This window comes from Styela clava, chromosome 15 (assembly GCF_964204865.1).
Source record: "Styela clava chromosome 15, kaStyClav1.hap1.2, whole genome shotgun sequence".
Taxonomy (NCBI): domain Eukaryota; kingdom Metazoa; phylum Chordata; class Ascidiacea; order Stolidobranchia; family Styelidae; genus Styela; species Styela clava.
Genome location: NC_135264.1, coordinates 865,147 through 878,426, shown reverse-complemented (window position 1 = coordinate 878,426; position 13,280 = coordinate 865,147). Strand labels below are relative to the sequence as shown.

Genomic DNA, 13,280 nt, shown 5'->3' with positions numbered 1-13,280 from the left:
ACCCCTTCATAACTTCAGATATGATGAGATACACTATCAACGGAAAAAAGTTTATCAATATCATGAACGAATTAAAAGTTTACTTCATTAGCGTTTCAATAGTTACAAACCCGCCTGAAATAAATACCAAACTCACATTTTACCGAAATTATCCTATTGACTATAGTTCATAGTATATTATACTTTGGGTGCCTCCGCAGGTAATCCAGAGTGGATAAATAAGTGAGTCAGCTCAAGTTGGGGTGAAATCATTTTATTAAATGACGATAATATTTCCGAATATACGAAAATTAAAATTGAATCAATTTCTCGTGTTGTGACGAGATTTCGGGACCACTTCAAACTTGCGAAATACAGCATTTTGAAAAATATCAGAATCTACAAGTTATAAAGTGATTTTATTCAATAATTTGATTTTGAGCAAAAAATTACGTTGATATGTGAATCAGAAGGTTTCTCAACAGCGTTATATCCGAAAAAAATATTACACCTCAAGAACTTAAAACTTCTTTTAAATCTTTGTAGTCAGAATCTCCTCTTCTATCAATAAATTAAAACCCCTTTATACAATTTTACACTCACTTTGGTCAACAAACGGCAAGTATTCGTCTGTATCGGTTTCTTTCAACATTCAAATTATTACTCCATTCATATTGACGTCATACTGAACCGATGGCCAACCTGGTGAACAAAGAAGGATAAAATGATTACAAAAGTTTGAATATCAAAAAAGTACAGACGTTTAGGACCTTTGGAATGTCAATGACAGCAAATGCGATTCAGCAAGTGATATAACTGATTCTAACAATATAACACAACCATACAACTGACTCGATTTTGTAGGAAAATTTGCTCAAAGCAAAGTCACGCGAAATTACTCAAAAGATCTTTATTCTCAATTTTGTTTACTTCATTAGCGTTTCAATAGTTACAAAATAGCCTAAATACAACAGCAAACTCACAATTCACTGAAATATTCTTGTTATCTTTTTCTCTTCTCTGAAACTGGTTTGACTTCTCCTCCTTTCAATCAATCAATCATTTATTCGTCGTCACAAAAACATCAAATGCACAAAAAATTGGTACAATAAATAAATATAATAATAATGATATTTGTGCGACAGGAGTCGCGAGGGATCCTATTAGGTCTTCAAGCAGCGACACCTAAAGCGCTGTTACTGGTTCAGTGTAAAAAAATAACTACATTTGCTACAAAGATTGACGATGCAATAGTCGTTATGATGAACATATTTTGAATCATTGAAAAAATTCGCAGCAAACGCAACGTTACTAAAATCATATAATAGAGAAAAAAAAAAAAAAAAACTCAACTATAAATTTATAAAAAAGGCATATTTGAATAAATGTATATAAGTTACATAAAAGACAAACGACAAGCGAGGGGAAAATGGTTAGACCAAAGACAAAATTGTAAGTGACTAATTGAATAGAAGTTGGTAAGCTCTAATAAATCATAAAACGTTGATATGTTTATATACAATATGCTCCACAGTAAGTGGGCATAAAATTTACAAAAGAATGGTAGGCATATGCTTGCTCAATAAATTAAAATATAACGAATTTTGGCATTTTAGTTTTGAAGTTGCACCAAGGTTGGTAAAGTTAAAGTACCGGGTACTTTAGAAATAGACTCCTTACACCTATAGTTCCTCCGGCTTTTTGGGCAGCCATGGCGACAGTCTACAAACGCGACTACTGGGCTATGGACAGAAGATGGCGAATCATACTGAATACTCCAATCAATGGCTGATGGAAGAGAGATAATAACTAATATATTTACTTTTTAGATATAATTTGAAACCGTAATAGCCTAAAGATTTAATGGCACTTGGTAAGGCATTCCACAGTTTCACACCCGTGTATTTTATGGATTTCTGTGTCCTGCTTGATGAATATCTTGGGACATACCGGTAATATGAACTTGACGAAGCTGATCTAGTAGAGTATGAATGGATATTACTCTGCATTCTGAAAATTCCCGCGAATGCCATGGGAAGCTTGTTATCGAAGTACTGGTGCATGAGTTTCAGTATCTCAAATTCATGGATATGACCAAGCTTAATAATTCGACACCTGTGGTACAAAGGATCTAGTCTAGATCGGAAAGGTGCACTACATATGGCTCTAATTGCTTTGTTTTGCAAAACTTCTAATCTGTGGAGTAGAGTCGATGACGCACTACCCCAAGTTATAATGCCATACTGCAGATACGACTGGAAAAGAGAAAAATAAACCAATCGGAGAGCTGGCATGGTGAGGAATTTTCTTAGTTTAAATAATAAACCTGTTGCACTTGACAACTTTCCAGCAATGTAATTAATGTGTGATGTCCATTTCAATTGGTCATCAATGTGGATACCTAGGTATTTGTATGAGTTGACATTTTCAAGTGGAACCTTGTCAATATTAATTTGAAGCCGAATTTTATTTTTTTCATTTATCCTGGGCAGGATTGTCCAAAACGAATCGAATATTCGAATGTATTCGAATAACTTTTCTGCTCTTTTTCGAATAATTCCGAATAGTAGCCACTTTTTGCCGTAAACGTGGTGTTTTGTTTTATGGGAATCTTCAAACGACTTTTTACGCTGTCTCACGTATTGTAATGACGATGAAATAGAATCGGCACTTTGATTGTTTATATTCTGTGCGACCGTACGTCGCATAGTGTTGCGACACATTTGCACGTTTGCGTGGGTGGACATTGCCGACATTCGTCTACGAGGCTTTTAATTTACAAATTCATTTCCATTACGTCAAAAAATTGACAATTACCGTATTTCCGGGCAATAAGTCGCTTTTCTAGGGGGGCGTCTAATTGAGAAAGTATGTAGTTCTATGCGGCCTGTTTTTATTCGCATGAGTCTTCTCAAGCATGATTTGTGTAACCTTATATTTGGGTCTTAGGGTCTGCCAATCATGATATTTAATCGCAGACCGGTTATCGTTACTTTAATAAAGAGAAACACGGCCACCGAGATAAAGTGATTTGTGACCCTTTTCGTTTTGCCTATTCAGCAGAACACGACAGGGACAGGAAAACACAGCTGTGAAATAACCCGTGGACGTACAGTGTATTACTTATCACATTCCAAAATTATTCCAACATTCGGGTTAATAGGTTGTCCAAAATGATTGCCGTTTTACAACTTAAATTTACCACTCAATTGTTAAAAATACCGGTAGTTAATTTGGTAATATGATTCTACCAAACTAACATGATCTGGTTCTAAACATATAAAATCATTAGCGCATATCAGCATAACTGAACAACAGGGACACAATTTTTCTACCCGTCTTATTGGGGGCCTGTATGGAAAAACCCCTTTTTGGGTGCTAAAAATAGACATCGTCCTATTTGCCATGTGGACTTATTAGCCGGGAAATACGGTATTTATAGCCGTCATTGTTACGATATCCAATAAATTGTCACAAGTTGGAAAAACAAGTCGATTTATTAGAAAATAATTTCTGGCAAATAATTCTGATAACGATAGTTAAAAGTATCGATCCTTTACCAGGATGATTTTTTGCAATAAATAATCCAATCAATGACTGGTACCAGCATTTAAAATGTCATGCCGTATTAATTAAATTCTGTTCAATGTAACTCATGGTTGTATCGACAATCTGTGGACATAAAATGTGTGGTAAACTGACCGATATTATTAAATATTGATTCCCATTTTTATATTGATAAAATAATGGAAGTATTAATACCAAATACCACGGGTATTTGTGGACATGAAATACGTGGTAAACTGCCCAATTGTAATTAATTTCGGATTCGCATTTACAAAATAATAAAACTATCACAATTCTAAAATGCAACGCCGATCTGTGGCCTTAAAATGTGTGGTAAACTGCCCGATTTACAAAACATTTCAGTTATGATAATAGAATTAAATTAACGTATTATTACTCAAACATACAACGGCGATCTGCTGACTTATAATGTGTGGTAAAGTTCCCGAATATAATTAATTTTTGATTCGCATTTTTGTACTCACGAAAAAGTTGTCACAAGTCGGAAAAATAACTCAAATAATTTGGATGATGGTTGGTATTTAAAAGTATGAGCGTTTTACTAGGATGATTTTGTGTTACGCAAATATTCAAATCCATCATCGATACCACTATTGCCGTATTAATTTAATTCTGTTAACATGACTCGTGGTATATAAAATATATACTGCAATAATCTGCAAATATGAAATGCCTGGTAATATAGCTAGGTTGTAACTTGTAGATAGCAGTTATTCCATTGCTTATTATATGGAAATTCCTACATACATTTAGATAAGCTTCAATTTGTGGATTTTATTTTCGAAGTATTCGAAATTTCATATTCGAAAAAAATAATTTCGAATGTATTCGAAATAGTGAACTATTCGGTATTGGCCATCCCTGATCCTGGGACTAATTAATAAGATTTTTTTCTAAATTCTTTTCTAAAAGAATTTGTGTTTATTTTTCAAATGCTTCTCAGCTTGATAAAAGTCTGTCTTTTGCGCGTATCGCTGACTCCCTGGAATAAAAATAAAGCATTTACTGCATTGTTTTAACTAATTACTGCGTCATGAGGAACCTATTTCTAACATTTCAATGTGGACAAAGAAAATATAAAAGGCTTTTAAGCTAAAGCGCACTCGTGTTTCCTGAATGTATGTAAGATTAAAGATTCTCACGCACGATAAATACCTGCAACAAGACCGAATACCTCATAATAATTAATTAAAATAAATATCTTGACTGAAACTTTTTCGATGTTAAACAATTTATGTAGGAATCCTATTATACAGATCTTTCAAAAATGATTGTAATATTAGAGAAATTCTACCTCGCGCAGTTTCGACTACCACAGACTTAAGCTCACTACACGGAAAGAGTTTCAACTGCATTTAAACACCTCAACACAATTCTACATTCTATACTTCAGCAAACGTAGATAGACGAACAGCAATCACGATTTAGTAAGTGATAGCCTATAACTAATGCTGGCAATATAACACGACAACAACACTGACACGTTTTCATTGTAAATTTGCTCAAAGCAAACTCACGAGAACTTACTCAAAAGATGATCTATCTCTAAGTTAAGCTAACGACGACCACTAATTTCATTTTACTTATTGTCACCATCAAGAATATTAAAGGGATAAATGGAATAGGTTTTCAGGTAGATCGATTTATGACAAGAGTTGATAGGAAAATATATCAAAGCACTTTAGAGTTGAGGCGTATGCCGTATATACGATAATATCGAAATATGGCTGGCAAGCAGGTCGAAACATTAGAAATATTGTATGAAAAAAATGCAGCGAAAATACTAAATGACTATCGAGGATAACTTTTTTTTTATTTTAACTTATTTTTTCTCTACCAATGAGAATATGTACCGCCACTCTTAACAGAAAAAAAGGATATTTGCCATTTCCACCCCCTCCATTGGGGTGTAGTGATGAATTTTCCATCTTATTTCGTTGCATAATTTTATATACACCGTGCTAATGCATTCAGAGTGTGTGTTACCAAACATTTTCTCCACTAAACTTGGTGGAAATGCATGAACGCGTCATACGTGATATCGAGGTGACTGTGACGATTTGAGAAGGCTGAACGCTATTGGCTGAAATCGTTTCGAATATTATTATGCGCGGTGACTTGACTTGATCTTGTCAAGCTTTGTTCGCTAACGTTAAGTGACCAGTACTAGGCCTAGATAAGATGGGTGTCCTGAAGTACGCGCCGCAGGTACCTACTTATAGTTGGCCTGTCTCGACAATTTTGGAAATATCTAATTTCTAACCCCCACATGACTACGTCATCCGGAAATTACATCACTGCATCACCATCGCGTCATAGAGCTTTCTAAAGTATAGTTACGATCGTCCGAAATGGCATCTGTGCAGCGATCTCTTTTTTATCGCTGTATCGATACCAGGATACGGTATCGTTTCGACGACAAGAAATAGGCTAGCTTGCTCAATTTCGGATGATTGTCTGTGCAACCATTCGTATACTTTTGAGGGCCGAATTACGTCATTGCGACTTCGCAGTGATGTGATTTTTGGATGACGTAGTCATGTCTGCATGTGGGGGTTAGAAATTACATATGTAAATATTGTTGAGTCAGGCCAACTAGAAGTACTTGCGACGCATACTTCAGGAGACCCGATAAGACCATATAAATACAGAAATATAACGTTATCAGTAACTTATATTGCGAGTCTAACTTCTGAACTTCGTACCAGTAACGGGAGCTATCTCAACTAATCTTGATTTGCCAAACTTGCCAAAAAGATTCTGTACAGGCTATTGCTGTATTGGGCTTATTACTTATCGATCTTAAGATCGGTAAGTATATTAATAGGTATTTGTCTGTATGTCTGTCTGTGTGTGTGTCTGTTAGATGCACGCGATATCTCACGAAAGCGAGATTGAATCTGCTCCAGATTTTGCATGTGCATTCATCTTATCTCGGACCAGTAGCCTATTGATTTTGGGCGAATTATGTCGTATAATTAGCGAGTTATCAATCAATTATTGATATAGTGATCTAGATTTTTGTAAAGCGAGAGAATTTTGAAACCCGCCGAGTGTGTGTGTGTGCGATGCGCAGTGCGCAAGTTACAAGAGCGGATGAATCGAAACTGCAGTTTCTGTTTTGGGGGATCCCCTAACTATCGATCGATAAGTCTTCGGTTTCCAACCGATATTCTCGTTTATCTGTTTGGTGAGTCGAGCGGGAACAATTTATTTTTCTTTCGTGCTTTACTTGGAATTACACAATTTTAACAGCTATCATACATTTTGTTAGTAGCCTACTAAGCACATAACTTTCTATTCAGGATGTTGATTTTCTTGAAAATGAAGATGATCACAGTATTGGGACTTACAAGTCTGCAAGTAGATAATAGCAGAGGAACTAAATGAGAGAAATATAGCAGGTGAGCAGTGCTGCAGTGAACAACTCATAATTTAGTCTTGTTATTTTATGCAATAAGAATATCGCCGGATGAGAACAGAACAGGCCTAAGTCACAATTTCGAGTTTTGAGTAAAATGCAAAAAAACAGTTTGTAATTTTTTTATTTTCGAATTCCTAAATATTCACACTTATAAATACCTGAGCTCTGGTTATTTTAGTGTGGATGAGAATATCTTTGTAATCGATATTTTTTGGCACTTCAGCTTCAATTCCTTCCAGCTTTTTTACCCCCATAAAGGATTTTTGGCCCATTCTGTTCTCAATAACTTCTGAATTTTTTGTATGGGATGCAAAGTAAAACAAGGTGACTTAGGCCTAAATTGCACTGAATAATTTTTGAGGGATGTAAGTTTCGGACATTTCATTTCTGATGTTCATGCTCATCATACTGGAACTTAGGACTCTTTTTTTTCCCAATATTTTGGGGTTCTGAGCATTGGGGTTTTGAGCCATGCTCTACATTCTACAAGGTGGTGGTCTTGAAATCCTGAATTTTTCAATAATAAAAATTTAAGCTGGACTTCGGCCCATTCTGTTCTTAACTTCTACAAAATATTATAGTCCTAGGTCCAGCTGAAATTTTTATTATTCAGAAATTCAGGATTTCGAGACCATCATCCACTGTGTAGAGCATGGCTCAAAACCCCAAAATATTGAAAAAAGATGAATTTTCCAAAAATGTGACTTAGGCCCCTTCTGTTCTCATCCGGCGATATGCAAGTCTAATAATGGTATATGTTTTTAAATCTAGTGCGTTGTATTTGGGTGTAAAATACAGTAAAATAATGTCACCATTACAAATATATTGTTGAAAATAACTTTCTATTCAGGATGTTGATTTTCTTGAAAATGAAGATGATCACAGTATTGGAACTCACAAGTAGCTAATAGCAGAGAAACTAAATGGGAGAAATATAGCAGATGAGCAGTGAACAACTGATAGGTTGGTACATGTTTTTAAAATTAGTGCGCTGTATTTGGGTGTAAAATACAGTGCGAAAATGAATAAAATAATGTCACCATTACAAATATATTGTTGAAAATAACTTTCTATATTTCGATAAATTTTTGACTCTATATAGCCTATATGTAGATGTATGATGATATCACTCTATGCTTTAAAATCATGAATCATGAGTTGGAATCAATACTTATTACTTATGTCTAGCCCTAGTGGATTGGGATATAACCTAGTTTAGTGAAATTCGTCTATTTCAATATGACCTTGGTAAGTAGACAAACTGGAAAAATAGCTAGTCTGTGTTGTTCAGCACTTTTATAAATTACTATCATAAATTACTTGTCCAGCACAAGGACTCCAATTCAGTTGGAAACATTTGTATTGAATATGTTCGAAGTTAACATGCGACCGTTTTTCTACTGCGAAAGACATACTCATCTAATCTCTTTTTTTGTATTTTTAGATTGTAAGTCCATTCCAATGATGAACTCTGGATCATCACTAGATCACAGTTCGAATGGAAGCTTTAATTACACAAAAGCAATGGCAGTGGCCAGTGATGGACTCTTTGTTACAGGATTTTCAATCTACAAATACCAGGTAGCAGAAAAGCTTGACATTCATCACAGCATGCCTACTGCTCCTGCCAAATGAAGAATTCCCATTCAAAAAACAAAAAAGGCGTAACTTGACTTTCTCATTACGACTGTATTTATCTGCGACCTTTAGTAGTCAATTTCGCCAAATATTTACTGTTTTAATAAATTTGTTTAAATCTTGAAAACCTGTCGTGGTTTCATGCTTCCTTTGGGTGGTTATAGTACGTTTCCAGGCTTGCAAGAAGGTTGACCTTCCTACCGATGTGGGTGGGGTTGTTAGGGTGGAAATGTCAAACACCTACTCAAAGGGTGGAAGGAGTAGAAAACCTTGTGAAACAAACAAAATTTGCAATGAAATAAGAGTCGAACATTTTTCTTCAATATCAAGAAACAAGTATAATTATCGCAATATTAAAGCGTATTAGTGTTTTACTATGTTTCTTGATATAAACTTTTATGTGCGTCGGTAGGTCTATAGTGATTAGTTATCACTACACATAGATTGTTTGTAGATTGGTCTGGTTTATGTGTTATAACCCCAGCATTGACTGACAATAGTTTTGTCTTGCGTTCGTTAACTCGAACTGTCTATCTGTCGATAGCCTTCGGCTGTAGTAAGGAGACGTTTGAAAACACCTTATGAGTTTATTGCAATTCCGACAATATATACAGAAATACAATGTACACACAATTTGATCAAATCTAGTCTGATTAAAACAAAACACGTTGCTGAATATATAGCTTTCTACCAAGCAATTAAAATAGAATAAAGAAACAGATTTTTACATTAACGATTAAAGAATCACGCGTCATTCCGGTTTCTGGTTAGCTTTCGGTTCACTATAATCAAACATTATTAAAAGTGTTTTCTTGAAGTTCATTACTAGCAATTAACTTGTTATTGCCAAGTCACCGCGTTCCTGGTCACGTACTTACTCCAATTATGAGATGTAAAAAGTTGTTCTCAAGTGGATAATTTGGTTTTAACAAGATATTTCGAATTTACGTTATTGGAATATTACTGGAAATAAATTTTATTTTTACATGGGATGGCACCGAAAGGCTATTAAATCTTGAAATTGGATTTTGAGAAATTGATAATTGCTATAACGGGAATAATTAATTTTGGTTTTCATGAGTTTCTCACGAATTGGGCCAATTTGGTGTAGTTTTGTAGTTACATAACAACTAATTGGCTACATAACTCCCCCGCAGGAGTTCGGAGAATTCTAAGGATGCAATTTGGGCTGAGAAGGCGGAAATGACGTGCTGTTTTCATGAAATTCAACTAAAAATAAAAAATAAATTTTAAGCTGTATAAAGATAGAATAAATATAGTTATTCCTGAGATAGTTATACATGAGGTATATTATTGTTATAGGTATTGATGTAAATGCACGAAGTATTTAATTCTTCGTAAAACACATGTTAGAAAGAAATCATGTTAAAGTATAATATATATGTACAATATGAGCATTGCTATTCGACTAGTCTGCCAGACTAGGGTATAAGTTCGAATTTAATCTATTATTGGGATTTGGTCTGGATTGATAGATTTGACCCCCCTGATCTTGTCTATTGTTTTGCACAAGAGGTTGAGGTGGTTCAACAGGGTTCACTTGTTCCCTGCGAGCAGCCAAGTATTGCCGAAGCCGTTGTATTCTAGGAAGTCCTTCATCTCTCAGTTTTGGGCAAAGTTTCTTGATAAAACAAACGGTCCAAATAGTGGCCCAAATGAGAGATAAATGGAATAAGAGCATATAAATACCTGATAAAATTGACGTCTTAATGAAGGAGAGGGCATGAACAAAAGTGTCTTGCACTTCATGTGAGATAGCATCAGTATCAGTGTCTGATGTGCTATCTGCATTAGTTAGGGTTTGCTCACTTAATATTCGTTCTCGAATAAGGTTAATGTGGCTGATTGATAATAACATATTATTAATATCATCATAACCCTGGTGTCCCCTTGGTAATTCGTTATATGCTTCATTGTAATCGATAGGATTAAAATTGTCGACAAAAGGCTTGAATGTGGGTCTCAGAAATTTTACATGCATATCCGCATGATTTAAAGTATAATTGACGTAGTTATAGAACCGACCGTCAATTTGAAACGTAAATATACGACCAGGCGTATAATTTTCAAAAAAATGAATACCCACATAAGCGTTAGAATCAGGGAATATTTGTGCAATGATCGTTTCATTGCTATTATTAATAAAGTGCACTAAAGGTCGGGTAGCATATTTACCCTGTAAAAAGAGGTTCCTAAGAACGGTAACCTTAATACGTTGGCATTCAATTTCGGTCAATATATCACCCACGGTGATAGCTGCTCTGTTCCCACCTAGTAACTGACTTAGGATCTTACCGGGGTATTGTTTAGACAGGAGTTTAATATTAGTGGTTAGAATGCTTTCAATTTGGCATTCCAAATAATTAATATCTGCTGTCAATTTGTTTATTACCTCGGAAACCCTATCAGTGCTTTCTTGAATAAACCCAATTAGAGGAGAAGATTCTGAAAAATTCTTTACAGTATAATCGTAATTAAAGGCGGGATATTTAAGAGTAAAAAGGGATGAACCATCAAGTGCAATGCATTGTTGCGTTTCGAATAACAAACCATTATTGGTACAAAAAGTATCAGACTTAAAACATCTTTTAACTGACTTGCCACATGAACCCCAGTTATGGATTGATTGCCCAAGTTTTGGAAAATCTAAGCGGTAAATCTGATTAGAAGAATTATAATGTAAAATAAGTTCAGTAACAGTTGTTTGGTATTGAGGGCAATCAATTAAAGGGTGGTGTTTCCAAATTAAAGTTTGACTTCCTAACGTGCATGACCCAGTTAATATGTTGCAGGTGGAAATTGAAGGGAAAGCACCTAACATTACCCCATGAAAAGGATCATACGAAATTTGAATACGAGACAAATGAGCATTGATCACTTGTCCGTGTCTAGAGGATGGCCAACTATAAGTAACTTTTGCCTTGTTTTGAGTGGACCAAGTATCTGGGGAAGTGGGTTCTAAATCTCCAATATTATCAGCTTTTAACGTGTGTACCCAATCTTCACAATATAAAGGGGTGGGTGGTTCTATCATGGTAGAAGTCAGTTTACTCGAATGTGCACCAAAGAAAAAATAATGACTAGACCATTTAGTAGCAGATTTCTGACATACATATAAAGTAATATTTGTATAGCTAGAAGATAATTCATGTACCGTAACAGAGCATTGCTTAATGGTTTGGGGTGTCTCCTTAGTACAATTATTGGGCTTCTGAATAAAGTATTCAGCTTTGGGTCTATTGGGGTGGCATAGGTTCACTGTAACTGTTGGAGTTGGTAAAGCAGATTTAAATGGCAGACTAGACGAATAAACAAAAAGATACATACAGATTGCGAGGTACTTAATAGTAAACATAATCGTCTCTCTGTGGCGGTCTAGTTGTCCTTCCGTGTCGAGTCCTTGATTGTATTGATCCTGAACCTTGTTGATTGCTATTAGTTTCCTCGTTCTGCGTAATAAGTAAAGAGTCGTCAATATCGGTTGATATTGGTACGTTATATCTGTGTATTAGTACGTCAGATTCAGTAGTTGGGGTATTTGAATTAGAAATGTCCTGAGTATCGGGAGTGAAAATTTCTTCATGAGCCGGCTTAACTCTATCAATAGAAACAGTGGTAGGTTTGCCTTTAAAATCAATCTTAAAAAACTTGTCGTATTTTTGTATAACACGAAAAGGTCCTTGATAAGGTGGTACCAGTGGTCTTCTAACTGCGTCAACACGTAGAAAGATGTGACTGCAAGTATTCAATTCTGGTGATAAGAATGTCTTTCTATTTAGAGGTGTTCTCGGTTGGATTGGTTTCAACTTATTGATGAAATTGCTCAAGCGTTTCATAAACGCCTGAGGGTTAGTGTTGATACCCGGTTGGTTGGTCGAGAAAAATTCTCCAGGCAATTTCAATGGTGTTCCATAAAGTAGTTCGGCGCTACTGTATCCTAAGTCCTGTTTAATGGCAGTTCGCATGCCAAGTAGAACTAAACCCAAGTTTTGATACCAATCTGCAGTATTCCGGCAGTGAGTCATCAGAGATGCTTTTAATTGTCGTATTTGTCTTTCAACAGCTGCGTTTGAGGCTGGGTGATAGCTAGTAGTTGAAATGTGTTGAGAACCGAGAAATTGCATTGCTTCTTGCCATAGAACACTTTGAAAACAACCTCCACGGTCACTGGTGATGATTGCAGGTACGCCATATTTAGAAATCCAGAACAGAAAAAATGTTTTAACTACCGTTTCAGATGTTATGTCTTTAATAGGAATAGCTTCCACCCATCTCGAAAATTTGTCCACAATGAGGAGTATATAATTATATCCGTTAGATGGTGGTAAAGGTCCAGCAATGTCAATGTTGATATGGTAGAATCTTTCGTCTGGAGTTATGATAGTTTGCAAAGGTGAGATCGTGTGCCTTTGAATTTTACATGATTGGCATGGAATACACGCTCGGCACATTTTCCTAATGTCAATGTTCATGTTTGGCCAAATATATGTCCGATGGGTTTCATACGCAGCTCTACACCGAAAATACTACGAGAAACAATCAATCCACTTACAACAAAACATGATGTGAGGCATTCAATTACTACAACTGGATTGCCGGTGAGAAGTAAAGTTCATAGATTACCACAGAT

The 13,280-nt window shown here is 35.5% G+C and overlaps 1 long non-coding RNA gene across 3 annotated transcripts; it reads left to right on the top strand.

Annotated features, from left to right (window-relative positions):
* Positions 1 to 1,809: 1,809 nt before the first annotated feature.
* On the top strand, positions 1,810 to 8,767 carry LOC144411877 (uncharacterized). Of its 3 annotated transcripts, none has more exons than XR_013468941.1 (4): positions 1,810 to 2,274; positions 6,873 to 6,971; positions 7,842 to 7,954; positions 8,436 to 8,767. It is a non-coding gene; the product is annotated as an uncharacterized LOC144411877 (long non-coding RNA). The 3 variants fall into 3 exon arrangements; XR_013468943.1 differs by lacking the exon at positions 1,810 to 2,274 and adding an exon at positions 4,724 to 4,994; XR_013468942.1 differs by lacking the exons at positions 1,810 to 2,274; positions 6,873 to 6,971 and having other exon boundaries at positions 7,609 to 7,954; positions 8,436 to 8,766.
* Positions 8,768 to 13,280: the final 4,513 nt, after the last annotated feature.